Here is a 9,689-nt window from a genome sequence, read left to right on the forward strand (position 1 = left end):
TCTGTGGCAGTGATGATGAATTTATGACCGTTGGAAGATGGAGGGTGAATCTTGCCTATGAGATCGAGTCCCCACTAACAAAAGGGCCAAGGAGTCGCAATTGGTTGAAGTTCTTGCATTTACGCATGGATGAGGTCTCCATGAAGTTGACACTGCTTACATTTCTTCACAAACTGATATAAATCTTTTTCCATATTGGGCCAGTAATATCCAGTCCTGATGAGTTTCTTGGCTAAGGTAGGAGCACTAGAATGTGGACCACATATCCCTTCATGTACTTCACATAACGCAATCTGAGCTTCGTCGCTTTCTAAACATCTAAGAAGAGTGTCATCTAGATCTCGACAGTATAGAATATCGATTAAAATGACATATCGAGAAGATTGGCGAATGAAAGTGCGACATTGGTTATTGGATAGGTCAGGAGGAAGGGTATTGTCACGAAGGTATGTGAAAATGGAACCATATAACTGGGACTCAGGACTGATAACACATATCATCTCAGTAGGAGTGATTTCATATGAGGGAACCAAAAGGTTATCCACCAAGAACTCATAGCAGGTCTCATTCGGTGGTAGATCAATTAGTTAAGCAATTGTAGCCATGGCATCTGCAGCTCGATTCTGCTCTCTGAGTATCTGCTCAAAGTCTATCTTCGTGAAATGTTGTTTCAGGTCATCCACCATTCTTTTGTAAGGCATTAATTTATCGTCCTTTGTTTGGTAGTCATTAGTTGTTTGACGAATTACAAGTTGAGAGTCCCCAAAAACATGAAGTTCCTGGATCTTCCACTGAACTGCAATCCGTAATCCAGTTGTTAATGCGTCATATTCTGCTATGTTATTAGTGCAGGGAAATGATAATCGATATGATTTTGGTATAGAATCCCCTTGAGGAGTTATGAAGAGGATGCCAACTCCTGCCCCATGCTGTGTGTATGAGCCGTCAAAGTATAGTTGCCAAGGCTTTGCATGTGACACTGTTAAAATGGATTCATCTAGAAATTCTGAAATTAGAGGAACATCATCTAACATGGGAGCATCTGTTAACTGATCTGCGATAGCTTGTCCTTTTATTGTTTTTCTGTCCACATACTCGATGTCGAATTCACTCAGGAGCATCACCCATTTGGCTAGTCGCCCAGTAAGTGTTGCTTTATTGAGAAGGTATTTCAATGGATCGATCCTTGCAACCAACTTAGTCTTATGAGTTAGCATGTAATGTCATAATTTTTGCAAAGCAAAGACCACAGTGAGACATGCACGCTCAATTGGTGTGTAGTTTAGCTCATATCCCACCAATGTGCGACTGATATAGTATACTGCCTTTTCTTTGCCCTCAGCAACTTGTTGTGCTAAGAGTGCCCCCAGTGTTGTTGAAGTAGCTGATATGTATAGTAATAGAGGTTAGTCTGGAACTGGTGGCATCAAAACTGGTGGATTCAGAAGGTAATCTTTGAGTGTCTAGAGAGCTCGTTGACAATTATCATCCCATTTGAATTTGATGTTTTTATGTAGCAAGTGTTGAAAAGGATTACACTTATCTGCAAGTTGTGCTATGAATCTTCGTATGGACTCGAGTCTCCCTTGCAAAGATTGAAGTTGACTGATATTTCTTGGTGGTTGCATCTCTAGGATGGCCTTGACTTTTGTTGGATCGACTTCGATTCCTCTTTTTGATACAATGAATCCCAGGAGCTTCCCGACGGTTACTCCTAAGACACATTTCTTGGGGTTTAATCTTACTTTATACTTTTCCAACCGATCAAAGACGACTGAAAGTATGTCCAAATGTGTATCTCTGTCTATTGATTTACCCAAGAGGTTCTCAACATAATCTTCCACAGTCACGTGCATGAGATCATGAGAGATAGTAGTCATGGCTCTTTGATATGTAGCGCCTACATTTTTTAGCCCAAAGGGCATGACATTCCAACAGAAAGTTCCCCAAGGACAAGTGAATGTTGTTTTGTGCTAATCCTCGGATGCGATTTTTATTTGATTATAACCAGAGAATCCATCCATCAAAGATAACATCGCATGACCTGTTGTGAGATCGACAATCAAGTCAATATTTGGTAATGGAAAATCGTCCTTAGGACAAGCTTTTTTTATGTCTCTGAAAGCTGTACATATTCTGATACTACGATCTGGTTTACTGATAGGCACTAAGCTGGAGATCCATTCGGGATAATCAATTGGGCATATGAATCCGACATCCAATAATTTCTCAAGCTCTGTTTTGACTAATAATGTCACTTGTGGATGCATCTTTCTTAATTTCTATTTCACTGGTTTTGCCCTCGGTTTAACTATCAAATGATGCATTACCAAATCCGGATCCAATCCAGGCATATCAGCGTATGACCATGCAAAGTTGATTTGTCGTTTTATGAAGAAACTTATGAATTTTGACCTTTCTGACTCTGTCAAAGATTGAGCCAAGAATATGTTGTGTGGAACTTCTTCTGTGCCAATGTTTGTTTTGGTAGTCTCCTCTACCAACATGGATGACTTTTCCTCATATGATGCTGGGAGAATGTCGAGTCTTCCATCTTCGGGTGCCTCAGAGAGGTTTTCACCCTCGGATACGTCCTTTCTTTTTACTTTTTTGGGGTCAGACATTGCCACAATGTGGTTTTCGCCATAAGACCCTTGGTTTGTTTTTATTTTTATATTTTTGCGACTGGAAGGCCCGACACCCTCACCAAAATATGCCACGTTGTTGAGTTCTATAGTGTATCCCACTTTATGATCCCCAGGGGGAAGATCATCTCGTATGCCAAGATAGTCAATAAAAGCTTCATCATTTTGGAATGTGTCAAACTGTGCAGGTCCTTCATGGTCCCAGTCAATAAGTTGGTGGTGAACAAGGGGAAGGCCTTTGATGTCTTCAAAGTTAGCAGGGCTAAGAGTGAAGATGCAGTTATATTCAGGTATGTCAAGGTAGTTATCAAGGTCATCGTTGGCACTCTTCTCATTAGTCTCGATCGTGAACGAATCCAAATTATCATCACTAGTAGCGCATTCTGGGACAGGTGTTCTCATTCTATGTGATTTCAACCTAGGACCTAGAGGCAAGGACTGTATGGGATCCTTCGGGGTTGTTTCTTGACCAACTTTGAATTTTCTATAAAATTCCTCTTCTTCTATGGGTTCATCTAGTTCTCTGAATGTCTCAGTGAGCTCATAGTCACTGGCGGATTTGTCTGAACCCCATATCCATTCGTTGGAGTCTGTGGAATATTGATTCTCTTGTTGAATTTTGGTAGCTTTGATTTGTAATGCTTCTTCTGTCCTTTGAGTGTGGACCTTGGAAGTCACGAAACCAAGTCCCTTCGAGCGTTCCTTTTTTAATGTCAATTCAGGTTGTAAAGGTTCAATGATGCCTTCCTTTCTTAAGCCAAGAGGGCTTTTGCCATCATACCCAAATTTTTATAGGATCTTGAACCCTTTTCCATACTTTTCACATGGTATACTGATGTGATCTTGTGTATCATTTTCAGGGTCTTTGTAAAGCATTTTGTATAAGTTTTCCTATTCCAGTTCACCCCATCTTTGAAAGATAGTAGGGTCCCATTTGAGTATAATGATAGATACCTACTTATTAGGATGTGGTCTTCCATATTCTTTTGGTGAACTCATGACTTGTTGTAAGTACATGGTTTGATTCAAAGTGTATTCACCCATGCCCTTGTCCTGGAATTTGCCTTTAAGCTCACCTTGTTTTGAGGTCGAAGGTTTTAATGATTCAGGATCAATGTATGCAGAAGAAGGAACGGCTTCCCTATTACTTGGAATGATCGTTTCAGTTTTCAGTCTCAAGTTATTGCAGTATATGAATGGATTAGGATCACCATTAACTATTATCTCAACTCCATTGTGAGGAAACTTAATGCATTGGTGATATGTAGATAGGATTGCCCTCATTTCATGAATCCAAGGACGTCCTAGTAATATATTGTATGTGAGATCTAGGTCTAGGACTTGACAAACCACATCCTTCATAACTGGCCCAATTCTGAGAGGCAAGGTGACTGTGCCTTTGGATGAACGCTCTTCATCATCATATGCCTTGATGGTAATTTTGTTTGTAGAATTCACAGCTTTATCAGAATATCCCAATTGTTTAATAGTGCTCAATGTACAAATGTTTAGACCTGCTCCTCCATCTATCAGGACTCGTTTAATTCAATGTTTGTGTATGAAGGCTTCAATGTGTAAAGGTGCGTTATGTGGCTGACTTACGGAGGCATCATCGGCTTCTGTGAATGTAAGGGAGTGTGGAATGGAAAGGTATCCCACCATGGCTTGAAACCAGTCCACGTTCAAATCAATAGGGACAGTAGTGTCTCTCAAGATTTTATCAAGAATGGCTTTATGTGCGGGGGATATGCGTAAGAGCTCAAGGATGGAGATGAGCGTGGGTGTCTTCCCTAACTATTCTACAAGGTCATACTCAGGCTTGGTTGATGATGAAGTGGTGTTTTTAGCTGGAGTAGCTTGCAAAGTGAATTTACCTTGACGAGTTGTAGCATTACATTCAGAGGTTGGTTCAGAAGAAGATCCAATTCATTTCAGGACGATCTTGGGTCTTTGGGTAGAATTCTCAGGCGTTTTGTCCTTGATGAAAATGGTAGAGACATAATTGTCCATCGAAATGTGATTGATAGTTGAATCATAGTTATAAGATGCTCTGGTATAGTTGGTTTGGTCATCTGTGGCTTTAGGATTTCCCTTGTCATGTTTTGGGAATGGTTCCTTAAACATCTCATGTTCTTGGTTGGATGAGTGTCCTTCAATCTCAATGTCACCTCTATCAATGAGATCTTATATGATGTTCTTCAGTCGATGGCAATTTCCTGTCTTATGACCTTTGCTCTTATGAAATTCACAATACTCATCATCATTCCACCATTTTGATTTAACCTTTGGCTCATATGGAGGAAAATCTGGAATTGTGATTATCTTGTTTGCCACTAGCTTTTTGAAAACTGACTAAAGTGGTTCTCCCAATGGGGTGTACTTCCTTCGTGACTTTGAAGTTGTTTGAGTATTCACTTGATTGTTTGTAAAGCTTGATCCCAAAAAAACAATTTTGGGTCGTACTATATTGGCATCCACAACACCATCATTGACTGTGTTCTTGTTTTTATTCCAAAATCTTGGCTTATCTTTTCATTTAAAGTCATCTTTGTTTTCCTTGAATATCTTAATGACTCCTTCTTCAATTAGGACCTTCTCTGTTGCTAAGCCTTTTTCAATGACGTCCTTGAAGGTGGACAAACAAGCTTTTCTTAGATCATAGCCAATGTCTTTGTTAACATTTTGGGTGAACATTTCTACCATTTGTTTTTGTGGAATTTCACAAGAGTATATGCTGGCTAGATTCCTCCATCTTTGTAAAAATGATGAAGAAGACTCCATCTTTTTGCTTGGTGTTGCACAAGGTAGTGACCGATATGTTTGTCTCTATGTTGTATGAGAAATGTTGGATAAATGCCTCTGCTAGATCACCCCATGACTTAATACCAGGTGGAAGTTGGGAGAACAATTCCATAGCTTGATCACCTAAGCTTTGTGGGAATAATCTCATCAAATATGTCTCTTCTGCTGCTACTTCAATGCAAGCTGTGAAAAATTGTCTTATGTGTGCCTTAGGATCCCCTTTTCCTCTATACTTATCAAACTTAGGCGTCACAAAGTGTGTAGGAAAATGAGGCATTGGAATGATTTTGTCAAATGGATAGGGACATATGTCTCTTATTGTGTAAGTTGGCTTCAGTGTATTTATGTCCTCCATTTTCTTTTGTAAGTCCCTGATTTGTTGTTCCAAATTGTTCTTAGGTGGAGACCGACTTCTTGGACCATATCCACTGCTTAAACCACCAGGTGGAGGAGGGGCATGTTGCATATATGGATGATATTGATCATACACATGTTCATGTGGAGGAGGTCTATAGTGATGTTGCGTGTGTGGACCACCTGGTATAGAGTCATGATGAATGGAATATCTGCTTTGTCCATGTATACCATTCTCTATAGAAAATTAAATGAGTTTTTTCTAGTGTGTTGCCCCCAAATTTGACACGGGGTTTCCTTGTGTCCAAATTTTTAGCATGCCTTTGGATATCTAATTGCTTTGGTGGTTGATCCTTAGAATTGGCATGTGATTGAATGTATTTTTCTGCATAAGACTTCCATGATGGTCTGCGAAGATGAGTATCATATGCTTGACCATGTGTGTATGGGACCTCTGGTTTTTGAAACAAAGATGATGGTGATTCAGGCACCATATGTGGTCCTCTATTGCCTCCACTATTAGGCCTCCTTTGATCCATGTTGGAGTGAGATTTTTGCAAAGGTCGATTTTCCATTATTTGAGACATGTCAAAATCATGAGGGATCTTAGCTCCACTTTGTGCCATCACTTGTAGAAAGTATTGTCTATCTCTCCTCATTATTTCCTCAACCAATCGATTGAAATAGGGATTCATAATGGTGTCTTCCACTTTTGCTGAATGTACGAAAAAGTTGTCCATATTGTCATTGTGTGTATCATTGTTATTTGTAGTGTCCATGTTCTCAACATTTGGAATGTTTGTATAGGCATCCATGTCAGGTAATATGTTATGATCAGAATTGAAAAAGATATCATTGTCATATTCATAGGAACTCATGTTTGCAGACTCTTGAGCCTCTTTAGTTTCTCTTCTAGATTTTTGGGAATGGGTTTCAACCATGAACTAGGTATTGACTAAGATTTGTGAGACTAGATGAATATGAAAAGAGTTTGGATGGAATGTAAATGGATCTGAGGTGTACTTGCAATGTCCAAAGTGTAAGACCAAGTATGTATGTAGTAGAGTAGGTGTGGCTTCCAAAGAGATGATAGTTTCTCTTGATGAGGTAAGTTGACCTTGACTCTAAGTAAAACCAAATAAGACCCAAAGGTGATAGACCTTGATGAGGGACCACTTAGCAAAATGTTGTATGTATGTAGTGTGTTGACAAAGTATGATGAGGACAAGCAAGTGACCTTTTGACTTAAGTTTAAACAAATGTGAATGTAGTGCAAGATGTAAAGCAATGATGGACTTTGTGAGACCCAAAGACAGGTTGAAAGCTAGATGAAAACCCAAAGAGATACCTAGAAAGCTCAATAAGTCTGAAACTGACTTTTCTTGTTTGTTGAATTATGAAAGTTTTTAATCCAGCACACAAACGTGCCTGTATACTTCACAAACGAGCTTAAATGATACGGACGTGGTTCTGTCAGACACAGACTCACTTAAATGACACAGACATGGTTCTGCCAGATACAGACGTGTTTCTGAGATGTTGCAATGTTACTCAAAAGACACAGACACGGGTCTATCAGACACAGACGCGTTTCTACAAACTTTGTGCAATTTTTCCAATCTGTGAAGATGTTTTGTTGTGACCAAATCTGAATGTTTGACTGTTTTTCATGACAAGAGGACATAGTGTTGATGAGGACTTAATGTTTACAAGTGTTTAGACTCCAAAATGACTCAAAGAAAAGTGTGTTGTTTGATGTAAAATTGTTTTGCATGCACTTGAAGACACAAAAGACACAATGTTTTGACGTTTGGTCTTGAATGTTTGATTATTCAAAATAAGTCAAGCACGATTCTTATGGCTGGCCAAGACAATAGTTGTTGATCCCACATGGAGTTTCCCTTGAAGCTACGCTATTCAGAGCGGATACTTAGATGCTTGACCCCACTGGCTCCACCCTCGGCACTCACTTCTCGAGGCAGCCAAGCATCAATCCCCACGAAAACTTCTTGTGGCGAACTTTGTATCTCTATTAAGAACCGTATGTGTGTGGGCCGCTACCAGAGGTCCGACCTCCTGCCCCAACAACTAGAAGGATTTTGGCTTCTAAAACAAAAAAGTGCCAGTAAGGGCATCCGCTCATGTGGCCATACATGCGGCACTTTCAACTCTGTAAATACAGAAGGCTCCCAACCGATAGGGGTTACGCCCTACAAATGATCAAATAAATTTGATCAAACGGGTTTATGGAGAGACATAGTGTCGGTATGAACTAATCAGCACACGTTATCCACAGTTTTCACCATGAATACAGTTATTTATAATGGTTTGGAAGAAAATGGCTTTTCTTTTGCTACCACTTGGGTCGTTCTCTCCTCACTAGTAGTCCTAATGACCACACAGGAAGACAGACCCTCTAAAGATTAAACAAAAAGAGTCTATTGCTCAAGACACAAAAGACAATGGTTCAATTTTAGTGCACCAATTGAAGTGTTTGCTAATCTATGAAAACAAGACACATAATGAAAGATCAAAAACCCTTGCCAAAGTCTTGCAAAAAAGATCTATTAGTAGTTTGGATTGTTTAAAATAATCACCCTTTCCTGCAAGCACACAAGTTAAGTAAATTTTAAATTCAAAAAATTTTGTGACATAGGAGCCTTCGACAAAACGATTTTGCTTTCAAGACAAGCTGCACCAATTTCATTAGCTAGATCTGAAGATGTTAGCTCAAAATAAACCAAATCTGAAATCTGAATGACGCAAAACCGAATCAAAGAAAACCCAAGATGTGTGAAAGCTAGATGACCAAGGCCAATTTTACATAAAAGATAATTTGTTGATATGTTACATTTTCTCTCAAGATGGATACAAAACTATATGTTAATTGGCATTAGCATGCAAATTTCACCATTACAAGAATGTACTATAAATAGACTCAAAATTCGGCACACAAATATTAAGTATGAACAATATATATCTTATTCCATTCTCTTGTGCAAAGCATTTCATTATAAATGACCTAAGATAGTGAGACATTCAAGTTTATACAAGGAATGCACTTTTAATTGTGAAGGGTGCAATAAATATTGTCAATGTGAGACAAAATGCAAACATGGACAAGATTCCAACAAACATATGCAAATGTGTAAATAGGAAGATGTGTGAAAGCTAGATGACCAAGGCCAATTTTACATAAACGATAATTTGTTAATTTGTTGATATGTTACATTTTCTCTCAAGATAGATACAAAACTATATGTTAATTGTCATTAGCATGCAAATTTCACCATTACAAGAATGTACCATAAATATTGTCTAAACATTTATGGAATTTGATATTAATCACAAATTGAAAAGAAATAGCCCCACAATTAGGGATTCAGTGTATAGATGTATAGATCACCCAAACTTCTGATTTTATATGAATGTAAAGCTAATACGCCTAAAATTAAATATTTGACAAGTTAAAAAAACAATAATTCTTTTTTATAAAAGCTTTAAAAACTGTTGTTATATGAAGTTCAGATTCATTCCATTATCGGACGAAATAAGGTTTCCTCAAAGTTGCTCTTTACTTAGAATTCGGTAAAGTCCATAATAGCCTCAAAATTAATCCTGTATATGCATCGACAGAAAATAGGATTACAATAAACTGTTTTTACAGGTTTTAAGTCCTACGAATTTTAAATAGAAATTCAACTTAATTCAGCATAGAGAATTTTGCTTGAACCATCCATAGACGGAGGAGCCAAAAGGCTCCTTGTATGCAAGTTATAAGACATTCAATTTTGAAAATTTGTTAATTTTTAAAAATATTATTTATCACATGACAAGATAGTGATAACTGATAAAGACGAAATTTTTTTAATAATTTCTATGTAGCCA

Source organism: Cryptomeria japonica, chromosome 10 (assembly GCF_030272615.1).
Source record: "Cryptomeria japonica chromosome 10, Sugi_1.0, whole genome shotgun sequence".
Lineage (NCBI taxonomy): Eukaryota > Viridiplantae > Streptophyta > Pinopsida > Cupressales > Cupressaceae > Cryptomeria > Cryptomeria japonica.